General features: G+C 41.4%; 1 protein-coding gene and 1 long non-coding RNA gene across 3 annotated transcripts in view; one reads left to right on the top strand and one right to left on the bottom strand.

The window, feature by feature from the left end:
- Positions 1 to 7,931, top strand: part of LOC114010007 (uncharacterized) — a 16,221-nt gene extending 8,290 nt beyond the window's left edge. Inside the window, exons 2-3 of the long non-coding RNA XR_003551402.1 lie at positions 6,016 to 6,163; positions 7,841 to 7,931. This is a non-coding gene — a long non-coding RNA (uncharacterized LOC114010007). The remainder of the gene's footprint in view (positions 1 to 6,015; positions 6,164 to 7,840) is intronic.
- Positions 1 to 10,077, bottom strand: part of LOC102492204 (C-type lectin domain family 2 member B) — a 43,891-nt gene extending 33,814 nt beyond the window's left edge. The window contains exons 1-2 of one of the 2 annotated variants that reach the window (XM_027776547.1): positions 9,822 to 10,077; positions 7,905 to 7,976 (exon numbers count right to left, since the gene is read on the bottom strand). The gene's annotated coding sequence lies outside the window, so the exon portion shown is untranslated. The remainder of the gene's footprint in view (positions 1 to 7,904; positions 7,977 to 9,821) is intronic. The other variant, XM_027776554.1, reaches the window with a different exon arrangement.
- Between the last annotated feature and the right edge of the window lie 2,398 nt (positions 10,078 to 12,475).

Here is a 12,475-nt window from a genome sequence, read left to right as displayed (position 1 = left end):
AAGACCGCAAAAAAAAAAAAAAAAAAAAAAAGAGTAGTTGCCGACAGTCGTCCCAGGTGGGCTAGTGGGTTTGGCGCAAAGACTCCATGAGATCTATTATTGCCTAGGGCTGTTCCAAGTAGGAGCAGGTGTGGTGTTTCGATTAAGCAAATTGGTGGTGGTGAAGGGCTGGTAGTAGAAAGTTGCCCTGCCTTCCTTAATAGCCCCATCTGCAACTATTTGGGAATGGGGGGGAGGTCCTCAGGTCTCCTGGAGGGGCATTTGAAGAGTGAGGTTGCCCCGGGCAGCTTGCAGGGTTATGGTGGATGAGGCAGACTCTGGGCATGGGATTGGGACAGTTGGAGGCCTTCCCCCTGAGCTGGCAGAGTTGACACTGGGTCCTCAGGCTGTTCTTCAGTCTCTAGAGAAACAGATGGAGGCAGGGTTTTGATTGTGGGCTCGGTGGAGACATATGGAGGTGGACCTGCTAATAGCTTCTCTTTTTCGGAGCCCTACAGGATTGGAGTTGGGAGTTTTTTTTGGTCAGAGGCAGGCGCAGGTGGCATGGCATGAGTGGCCAAAACAGTGCATTGGTTTTTCCCTCTTATGCAGATTCACATCCAGGGTAGAATGACTTGGGCTATCTGTAGTCAGGAGTCAGCATAGGCAAACTGGCCAGGATGGCCTGGAATGCCAATATAGCCCACACAGTAAAGTTTCCTCCAGTGGCCATCCCACTTTAAAAGAGGGCCATTCAATCTCACAGAGGGCTCTTAATCTCTCTGGTTTAAATTTAACTCCATAATCACCAGATTATGTGTAGTCCCTTTTTTAAAATTAGCATACAGTCTAGTACAGTAGGCTTGGAAGACTTGGACTGGGGTTTTCCCATCATATCCCAAATATCCTTGACCTCTCCAGTTATCAAAAGCCTGTGCTTCCTAGAAAGCTCGGGAGATTACTGGTTGGAAGAAGCTTTCAAGTAGATGATAAATGTTGCCAGGAGGTGCTGTGTTAGTGCGATTTTAAGTCAAAAGTCAAATTTAAATGATTTAATTTGAACATGGTTAGGTACAGTAATTTGGCAGCACATGTGGGAGGGAGCCCAGCTTCCCCCCTTTTTTTTGTTTTACATAAATTGTAAGAGTTTGTTTTATACATTGATGCATATTTTACAAACAAACAAAAACTGTTCAACAAGTTGTCCAAAATAGAACAAAAAAAGTTGTCCAAAATAGAACAAAAAATTCTTATTGATAACAGTTTAAGATTTTAATCATTTGATAAAACCTTTAGAAGGCAGAAACAGAAACCCCAAAGCAACTGCCCATGAACAGAAAGTCCTGAGCACCCTAGGGATGAGAAAGGGTTAACTAAGTGTCTGTCAGCACTAAATAGAGTTGTTAGGCTGTTATCAGGGCTACAAGGTCATTAAAAATTGTTATGTTGCTACAGAGGCTGAGCTACAAGGTCACCACAGGCTATAAATTTCCTTCAACACCTCTTATAATCCACATTAGCATTTTTAAAGCCCAGTTGCTTCAACAACACCTGGGCCACATCTACAGTCTGTAGGTACCTTTGCAAAGATTTTTGCAACCTATCTATAAGTGTGCATCACAGTTGGTAGAAATTTGTGCCCTAACTTCCTGGGGAAAAATCTACAACCTGACATTCATCACTCTGCCTATCTGCCTCTATCAGCCTTTGCCCCCGCCCCCCCCAGGAATGGTGTCACAAACTGACAAAAGGGTGAGTCCCCTCAGAGGGTCAGGAATCTGTCTGGCCATGTTCCTTGAGGGCTTTGTGTAGTTCCTTGGCAATAAACAATCGGATATAGAACCTCCACCAGATTGAACGCGTAGAGAGGGACTGGACCTGCCATTTAGCCTTCATGGAACTACCACAGAAATGTTATTTCAAGTCACAAGGTCTGGGACTCAAACCACAGTTTACCACGTAGGACTTTAGCACCTTAACCACCACACCATCTTCTAGCCCACATGGTGTATTTATTACCTAACCGTCTCCACAGGAGTCTACCTACAGGCTAACTAGGTTCTCTGCTTAGAGTCTCACAAAGATGTGATTTCTTTTTTTATGGAGCTGAGATTCCTCACCCAAGTTCATACAGTTATTGATACAGTTCAGTAGCTTGCGGCTGTGGAACTGAGGTCACTGCGTTCTTGTTGGCTGTCAGCCAGGACTACTCTAAACTGCTAGAGGCCTCTGCATTTTCTTGTCCTGAGTCACTCTCTTATACCCTGTCAAGACAGAAGGTTCTCGTGAGAAGGCGTGAGAGAGTGACTCACGTAGATGGTTCTCCAAAGGCAACCAGTGTTCTCCCTTTCCAGGAAATACCTATTCCCCCTTTTCAGGACTTGAACCTGATTTAGTCAAGCCCACCTGATAAACTGTCTTTAACTCAGAATCATTCTTTAAGGACCCTTCTTTTATCCTCATAATCCACCAATCTTGTCATATAATTCAATTAACCATTGTGGTATTCTCAGTTGAGAAGGAATTATGCAGTTCAATTATACCAGGAAGCTGGAATCTTGGGGCTGTTTCAGAAAGTCTGCCTACACAATTCTTATCAAAATGAGCAATAATTCCTTTTTTTTTTTTTTTAATTTCCAGAGGCTGTGTGAGCTCGACAGGAAGACAGAGAGACAGGGAAAGGGAAAAAGCACCCCTCAGTGAGGCATGGTCATGCTGCAATCTCTCCCATCCATTTCTCCACCCTGTTGGGATTTTGAGCACTAACAGTTTTTCAAGCTTTCAGAGTTAAGATTTGAACCATGATAATCCACAGGGGATCCTTGTCTCTTAGCCACAAGACTACAAGGCCAGCTTCACACTGTCTACGATACCATCAGCATTAAAATGTCTTTTTCCCCCTTTTCACCTGGTTTCTTAAGATCTTTTTTTTTTTTGAAGAGGTTTTTGCTATAGGGTGTGTGTGCTTGCCAGTCAGACAGCAGAGAGAGACAGAAAGTGAGAAATCACCCCCCAGGGAGGATAACCATGCCACAATCCCTTCTCCTCCATTCTCCTCTCAGGATCTTGGGCAAGCACGTATACACACCCAGCATGAGTTTAAGCCATTGGGTCCGGGACTCGAACCATGATCGACTATATGGGAGTCCAGTGACATAGCCATTACGCCAACTGCTGGCTCCTTCACCTGGTTTCTTAAAATCAGAATCAGAGCAAAGATTACAATTATGGGGCAGTCCATGGCATGACGATTAAGATGGCTGGATCCCACATGGCTGACTGTGTGACTTGAGTCTCAGACCTGGTGACTTGGAAAACACTCTGGGCAAGTATGCATGCATTCCCAAAATCCTGAAAGGAGACATGGAGGAGAAGAGATTGTGGCATAGCCATGCCTCATGGTGTGTGTGTGGGGGTATGCTTTCTCACTTTCCTTCTCTTGCCTTCTGTCTCTCTCAGGTGACTGTACACACCTAGGGCAAATAGGAAAAAAAAAAAAAAGATCACAACTGCATTTGGTAGATATTGAGTTGTCAGAAAAGTCTGACTCATTTCTGCAGCAGATGGTGTTAGTTCAATTTTGGAAGTACTGGAGTCATTCTCATCTATGTTATTGAAAAGCTGACAGTTACAGTTTCATTCTAAAAAAATAAAATGAGTAGGGACCAGCAGTTGGTGTAATGGCTATGTCGCCACGCCACAATCCCTTCTCCTCCACTCTCCTTTCGGGATCCTGGGCACGCACGAACACATGCCTGGTATGAGTTTAAGTCACCAGGTGTGGTACTCGAACTGTGGTCGACTACATGGGAGGAGGGGGGGAAGGGGGTGTGGCCATGCCGCAGTCTCTCCTCCATTCTCCTCTCAGGATTTTAGGCACACACACACACATGCACCTGGCATGAGTTTCAAGTCTCAGGTCTGGGACTTGAACTGAGGTCGGCCATGCAGGAGTTCAGTGACATAACCATTATGCCATTTTGCTGGTCCCTCTCCATTGTGTTATTTAATGTGTTCTTTTAGTTCATAAAGTTGTTTTAAAATCCCTATATATGGGGGCCAGCAAGTAGTGTAGTGGTTAAGGCACTGGACTCCCACATGACTGAATGCAGTTCGAGTCCCAGACCCAGCAGCTAGAAAATCATGCCAGGCACACATGTATGTGTGCCCAAAATCCTGAGAGGAGAATGGAGGAGAAGGGATTGCAGTGCTCCTATCACCCCTGGAGGAGAGAGAGGCATGATTTCTTATTTTCTCTTTTTCTGTCTCTCCAGGATGTGCATGTATGCTATAGCAAAAATCTCACTCTCATAAAAAAATAAATAAATAAATAAATTTCTCACTCTCATAAATAAATAAATAAATAAATAAATAAATAAATAAAAAAAACCCAACTACATACTTGTTAGGTGCTTACAATCCACCTAGCCCACAAGGATGGCAACCTGGTTTTGTTGTGATTATGAAGTGTCTTAGAGAGCAAAGAACACAAAGTGCTGCTCAGTAAGTGTTTTTCTTCATCTTTATTGGGTATTTCTTCTTCGATATAGAAGGTGACACTTAAGGCCAACTCAACTACAGTCACTCTTTTGTATAATTAGTGTCCACATCTTATACCATCTTACACTGGTCACTGAGAGCATTTTTGATGTGGTTTGAAGTTCTGCAGTTTATTCACTGATACCTCATTGTTTACAAGCAATGGCATTTCAGTCCAGATGACACCATTTCACTAATTTTAGTGAATAAATCACCCTTTCAAATAATAAATTGGAAAGTATACTGGAGGTAAGTTTATGCCATTTAGCATACGCCTGTGCTTAAAATTAGAATTGAGCTACCCTGAATCTTTTCAAATATTTCTGTAAAATTACATTTTTGCCACGGCAACACCTTTCCTGTCACTGTATTAATGAGTTACGGTATACGTAAAGTTTCATGTGTTGAAATTTAAGCCATGAAACCTTTCTTCAACTCATATCTGCTGCTGTCCTTTCTTTTGTCTTAGCTGGAAATATGATTCTACTTTGCAAAAGTTTTAGGTTCACAATTGACAAACTAAAATAGCGTAGGACTTGAAAGCAGAGAAGTAGCAGAAGCAATAGCAGATACTAGAAGCTGTGTGGGGCTGCTCGGGAGAAATTGATGAACAGACCCAAGAAGGCATATAAAGAAGAGAAGTAGGTTATGGGACTGCGTAACAGTCGAGTAAAAACTGCCGTTGGCAATTCAATATGTGCTTCCCACAAAGCCAGGAGAATGAATGTCAAATGTGCACAATATAACAAAATGTGAAAGGTTGAAGATAATAAAAATGTTTGTATCTTTGATTATATTATTAATACTGTGTATTAAAAAAAACTATACTGTACCCACAAAGATGTACAAAGACTATATGTAAACCAGAAATTATCAAAAAATGAAATGCAGTGTGAGAATAAATTTTTTTTAAAAAAGGGAAAAGGGAGGATCAGCAGGTGACATAGAAGTTCAAACACTGGATCCTACACGGTTGACTACACAGTTCAAATACAAGCCCTGGTGGCTTAAAAATAAGGCTGGGTGTGTGTATGTGCGTTTCCAAAATCGAGAGGAGAATGGAGGAGAAGGGATTGCAGTGCGGTCATCCACTTAGGGCAGGGCGTGATTTCTCACTTTCTCTCTCTCTCATGAGCATACATGTCCTATAGCATAAATAAATAAATAGAATCAGACCCCATAGTGGAGGGGTCTAAATGACAAGCTTTAATTCTTTCCAGTAGTGATTAACTATCAAAAACATTATAACTTGACAACTGTAATTGTAGGGCTCAAAATTCACAAGTTTTATTATCCCTCATACCGTTGTCTACAACCTTCCTTCAGCTCCAAGAAATACACAGATTAGTGATTCAGTTTCTTTTTTTTGTTGTTAGCAGAGGTGATATTTAATAACAGAGTGAGTTGGCCACATCTATTTTCTAAATAATCACATTTGACACTATGCACACTTTTTGACTAACAAGATGAACTTTTCGCACATATTTATTTCTTTAGGGAGTAATTACATGTGCCCAAATGGCTGGGTGTTGAACAAAGGGCAATGTTACTGGTTTTCAACTTCTTCTAAAACTTGGAAGGAGAGTCATCACATTGCACAAAGCTACAGGCACAATTGCTGGTAATTCTAAACTTGGATGAGCTGGTAAGAAATTTTCTCATCTGCTCAATTCAGTGTATAAATATTCAATTCTAACTCCATCTTTGGGTCTTCATTTCCCTTGAAGCCTGCTATGCTATGTAAAACTTGTACTAAGTAAATTAAATTTGTATCAAATAGAATTTTTTCATGTTTATATCTTAATTTAATACTCAAGCTCAACAGAAAAACTCTTGAGAGTAGAGGAAAAAATTTGCCTTCTCCCAGAGAACAAATACTCATAGAAAACTATTACTAACATAACTTGCTCCTAATTAAAAAGCAATCAGAGTAGAAAAAAACCCCTACATTTACAGAAATACTTCTGCATGATGGTTAGATCTATCATATATTAGAATTAGAAAGACAAAGGGTTTGCTCCTGGCTCTGGAATTTACGATTCGTGAGAAGCAACTTAACTGACTCTGTCTGGTCTATCTTTGTCTGTAAATGGATATCTTCATTACATCTGCTTTGACACGCTTGTGAGAATTAAATATAAACAATAGAATATAGTGTATTTACCAACTCTGTACACAGTATTATTAGTGACAAAAAAATAGCCATTGCTGTTTTGTATTTTGCCAGAGAGCTCTGTGCTCACAAAGAGAGACAGAGAAAGAAATCATCCCCATGGAGGAAGATCACACCCCAATCCCTTATTCTTTTTTTTTTTTTTTTTTTGAGAGGTTTTCACTATAGGGCGCGTGTGCTCGCCAGACAGACGGAAAGAGACATAGACACAGAAAGCAAGAAATCACCCCCCAGGGGGGATGGTCACGCCACAATCCCTTCTCCTCCATTCTCCTCTCGGGATCTTGGGCACGCACGCACACGCACCCGGCATGCGTTTTAAGCCACCAGGTCCGGGATGCGAACTGCGGTCGACTACGTGGGAGTCCAGCGACATAGCCATTACGCTAACTGCTGGTTCCCAATCCCTTATTCTTTATTTCCCCTCCTTTAGGAATTTTGGTCATGCCTGCATATGTACCCAATGTGTTTCTCAACTTTCTGAGTCTAAGACTTGAATCACATATTTGGCCATGTGGGATCCAGCTGCCTTAACCTCTAGGCAAGTGGCTGACCCTCCATTGCTGTTTATATCTGTGGTCCTCTGAGAATTTAAGATTATTTTACACAGCATCAAGAACTGTTAAGTCATGGACATGATTCTATTCTGATTTGATACAAATTTTGAGAGAGGCAAAGAATACGGTAAAAACCTGTTGAATTGACAGAAACCTTACTCCAGAGCTGAGAGATCCATGATTAAACTTGCCATATAAATGTTTGGACCTGTCAGATGCGAAGAGCCGTAGACATTTAGCGAGTTTTCTCCCGTTCTGGGGGCTGTCTCTTCATTCTATTATTGTTGCCCTTGCTTTGCAGAAGCTTCTTAGCTTAGTGTAGTCCCATTGGTCTATTTATGGAACTATTTCCTGTGCTTTAAAGCTCTTAATTAAGAAATCTTTACTTACTCCATTTTCTTCAAGTGTTTCCCATGTGTTGTCCACATATTGCATACTTTAGAGACGTACATCAATTAAATATGAATAAGAAACCATAAAATTTTTAAAAAGTAGTTTCCCAAACTTGTAATGTTTGGGATGCACATTTCAGCATGCACTTTTCTGTCATAGATTTTGTGAATTTTATCTTTATAATTTTTTTAAAAATTAGCTAAAAGTGATATGGTGGAGAAGTTATCAAATGAAAAAACAAGTTAATGTGTTAAGTCACTCACCTACTATTGTAATGATGACTACAGCTAGTAACCAAATAAAAAACTTCCACGTTTTTGGATTCCTGAGAAGACCTACAAATGAAATGAACACTTGTTAAATTCAGAAGAAACCCTGACAGGGTATGTATAAGTCATATATTTCTCTTTTATAGTGATCAGTAAAGAAATTAACATTTAAAATATCCATATCCTAGAGTATAAAAAATACAAAGGCATTATAAAGTGCAAGTAAAACACGTTAAATAATTGCTATTGCTGTCCAGATGGGGAGAATGGATGGGCAGATCATTTAGAACTGGGGAAACAGAGAAGAAAGGCCAAGTTACTTGAAAGGTGGGAAGAAGACTGAAGTGTGGAATGGTGGGATGGAAATCCTGCAGATCGTCACAAGGGCTATGATAATAACAAACGTCCATAATGGATACTCGCCTTTTGATTTTTGTTTTCAAGATTAGGGAAAAGTAAAGTACAAGGAAAAGGAAAAGATAAAAACCAATGCACAAATTTGGGACACTTAAAAGAAAAATTTAAGATTTAATATGATGCTCTAGTAATGAAGACAATATGCTTTGAGAGGGAAGATGGGCATATAGTCAATGGAACAAGACAGAGTCCAGAAATGGAAACACACAGACAGTAATATTGGAGAAGGGTGAGAACACAATGTAATGGATGATGCCAAGTTTTTCAACAAGTGGTATTGAAATAATTAGGGAAAAAAACAACTTTAGCCATTTCACACATCAGCTTACAAAATTTGAGATGTAATATAGCCTTAAACATAAAAATCTAAAACTTGAATTTTTTTGGGGGGGGGAGAGGTTTTCGCTATAGGGCGCGTGTGCTCGCCAGACAGAGAGAGACATAGAGACAGAAAGCGAGAAATCACCCCCCAGGGGGGATGGTCACGCTGCAATCCCTTCTCCTCTATTCTCCTCTCGGGATCTTGGGCACACCCGCACACGCGCCTGGCGTGAGTTTTAAGCCACCGGGTCCGGGACGCGAACCGCAGTCGACTACGTGGGAGTCCAGCGACATAGCCATTACGCTAACTGCTGGTTCCCAAAAAAAAAAACTTGAAATTTTTTAGAAAGCTCAGTATAAGTTGCTCACAATTATGCGGATAAGCAAAGATTTCTTAGAAAGGACAAAGAAGAAAAGAATTCTGGTGAAGAATTCAATATTGAAACCTATGGAAGAACTAGCACTAGGAAAAGGCAACTTTTCTAAGGCTGTAATCACAAATCCTAGGATTTGGGGGAGAAAAAGTATAGGGATGAATAGAATGGGCTCTTGACCAAACTGCCAGTGTATGTCTTAAAAATAAATCCTTCAAAATTATAAACTTAAATGTTCCAAATATCAAAGCTTCAAAATACATGAAGCAAACATTGAGAAAATTTGAGGAAATGAAGAGTTTCACAATAATTGTTGGAAACTTTGTTACCCCACTTTCAGTAATGAGCAGAACCACCAGAGAGGGGTTCAGTCACATAGCCAGCAATGAACATCGTGCCTCTGTTGAACCTCACAGATACACAGCGCACACGGCACCCCACCACAGCAATCTGCAGGTTTTTCTCAGCTGTGTGGGAAAGCAACTTCACCAATAAGCTTTAACATTTGCTTTCTATTCTGGACAAAGCTGCTTTAAGCAACTTATCTTTTTTGGGGTAGAAGAGCACTTAAAAATATATTTTTTGAAATACAATGCATATATCAGAGGATTTACTCCAAATACCTTCTTACACATAAGACTATGCCCTCTTCTGCTCTCATTCACCTTCCACAGCTTTACAGAAATTGTGGAAGTCCTCCCATCTCACTGGAGTAGACTTCCACTATCAGGAGTCAATATTTTTAGTTTGTCTTCTAGTTTTTCCATTCCTTTCTTCTCAGTCATTCAATAAAACTTACATGGCTGGCGTTTGCAGATGCCGTTTCTACCGTCATGTAGCTCTCCAGCGATCGTGGCAAATGTGGGAATGGATTCAGGTCAATCAGCGAGGACTAGAACGTTACTTACGTGCATAGCACACAGAAAGTACTGAGCCAGCATCTACGTGGAATAGGAAAATGAGCCAATCAAAGGAAACTCTTCCTGTACAAATAGAAACTGTCACTGTCAGTGCTGATTTTAGATTGAAGATAGGAGCGGACAGATTTGAGAGTGCAGAAAGTAGACAATTGTCTTATTCATGACAAGAGGAACATGAACCAGTTGAGTAAACACCACCACATCTCAATGTGGAGCATTTTAATTTGCCTCCCAAATGTTTTTGTTTCCTTTGTTGTCCCTTTCCTTCCTGACCCTGGCCTCTACGAATTTCCTTTATGTCAATAGAGTTTTTCCTTTCCAAAAATTGTTTGTACTGGGAATGGAATTCCTATTGATGCGGGTAATTGGGGTGCAGGGACCCACCCAATACAGAAAGAACAATAAACCCGATACTTTGTCTCACACTCACAAAGAATTAAAGGAAGGGATAGTAAAGTGGAGTTTATCGAAAAGGGAAAGAACAGAGCTCCTAAGCAGAGCGTGGGTCCCAGAAAAAGGGCTGCTAATGAAAAACTGCAGCGAGAGGCTATTAGCTGGGTCCGAGGGGCTTTGTTCAGGCTTCTCGTTTTTACTTAGGTTTGTGCCGTCTCTGAGAAGCTGACCTTACATGCGAGGAGAGAAGCAGCTTACAGAAAAACTGATTCTCACATTGAGGAGAAATGCCAGCTCGTTCACCACCTGAGTGCTTGCAGGGAGTGAGTCCTCTCTAGGGACTGGTGCCGTGGGATGAGGGAGTGGCACACCATTGTGTAAAATCCTAGGTTCTTCAGGTCCAGATTGCTAAGATTAGAGACCTGTCCTGAGACGCAGGATGAAAAACCACAAAGACATGTAAAATAGGAAAAGAGACATTTTAATAGAAAAGTCAAGATTTGCTATAGAAAAGAAACACACCCTCATGGGCAGCTTCCAGAGGACAACTGCACTGGGCATAGGGCTAGGCGTTCCTTTTATTTGGAGATTTGCAGATGGGTATTTAGCAGGGGAAAGTCTGTCATAATATTGGGTTTCTTCGTTTGCCTTCAAGTTGTTTTCCTGCACTTGCACATTTCTCTCACCGGTGAGGTGTTTAATGACCTAATCAGCATGCCCAGTGTGGACTCTGATGGCGTGAGCATCCCTGTACGGATGAAGTGCCCAGTTAGGTTACTGCTCCAGTGGGAGTCAGGACGTTTACATTCCATCCTGGTGGTAAATTTCTGTGTGTATATTTGGGAGGGCAGGAGGGAAGATAACATTCCCAGGTTCAAGAGCTGGGTGGGAGGAAGGAGTCCTCCAGGTGGGTCTGACTGTAACTCCTGCAAGTCGTGAGTGATGTGACGGGTGTCTTCTGCTATTATCTTAGGGCTGCCTGCTCATCTCTAGCCAACTGCCTACCACAATCTCGTCAGCAGCTTTGAAAATTGTTTTTGAGATGTCAGGGAGGTCTCCTTATCCTGAAAGAGTTAATTATTACTCAAGATCTTTTGCTCATTTGCTTAGCAAGCATTTTCTCCAGCATGTTGTAAGCAGCTCTGTATAAGCAGTTCTCTGTGTGAGCAAGCAGTGAGAGCTAATACTTGATTTCTAGTGAAAGTAGTGAATGATTTTTATTGAAAGCTTGACCAGGGTGGGACCAGCAGTTGGAGTAACGGCTATGTCGCTGGACCCCCATGTAGTCAACCGTGGTTCGAGTCCCAGACCTGGTGGCCTAAACTCATGCCAAGCATATGTGCATGCATACTCAAGATCCTGAGAGAAGAATGGAGGAGAGTGAATTGCAGCATGGCCATTCCCCACGGGTGTGTGTGTGTGTGTGTGTGTGTGTGTGTGTGTATGATTCCTCACTTTCTGTCTCTCTGTCTCTCTCTGTTTTTCTGGTGAGTGCACGTGCTCTATAGCAGGGACCTCTAAAAAAAAAATAGCTTGACCAGGGTGAGTCTCTCTTACCAAGTGACTCTATCTTAATATGTGTGTGTATCCATTTCCTATCATAGTGACACTTCCTTGGGACCTCTGCCCTATTTGTGAACTAACTGGGTGTAATTCCTGCCTCACTGGAGTATGTGGCTTATTCTGGTTGGAATATCTTTGCATTTCATTTACCTCCTTGTGCATGTGAGTAATTCATTCCTTTGTACTGTATTTCTAAATAATATTCTCATTATATGTTTATGCTTTAAATCATCCATCTAATCACAAGTTGATGGTCTCTTTTATTTCTAGTGTTTGACTATAGAGGAAATGAAACTGCTATGCATATTTCATAACAGGACTCTTTGTGGAAGCATGTTTCCTCGTGGATAAATGCCCAGTAGTGGGGTTTCTGCATCATGCGTGTACAGTATTGTCGGCGTCCGCCCCCAGGCTTAGCGCTATTATGGAAGAAGCAGAAAAGATGAGACAAAAAGATAGAGTGGAAACGGACACAGGCAGCCTTAGCCTAAGTAGCCCAAGCAACTTGTGCCGCCCAGACAAACTGGACGTCTTTATTTATAGTACAAGAAGACATTACACATGTGTGTTTCATGAT

This window comes from Tupaia chinensis, unplaced genomic scaffold (assembly GCF_000334495.1).
Source record: "Tupaia chinensis unplaced genomic scaffold, TupChi_1.0 Scaffold000058_1, whole genome shotgun sequence".
NCBI classification, from domain to species: domain Eukaryota; kingdom Metazoa; phylum Chordata; class Mammalia; order Scandentia; family Tupaiidae; genus Tupaia; species Tupaia belangeri.
The sequence above is the reverse complement of the archived record's forward strand: the minus strand, read 5'-3'. Positions and strand labels throughout refer to the sequence as shown.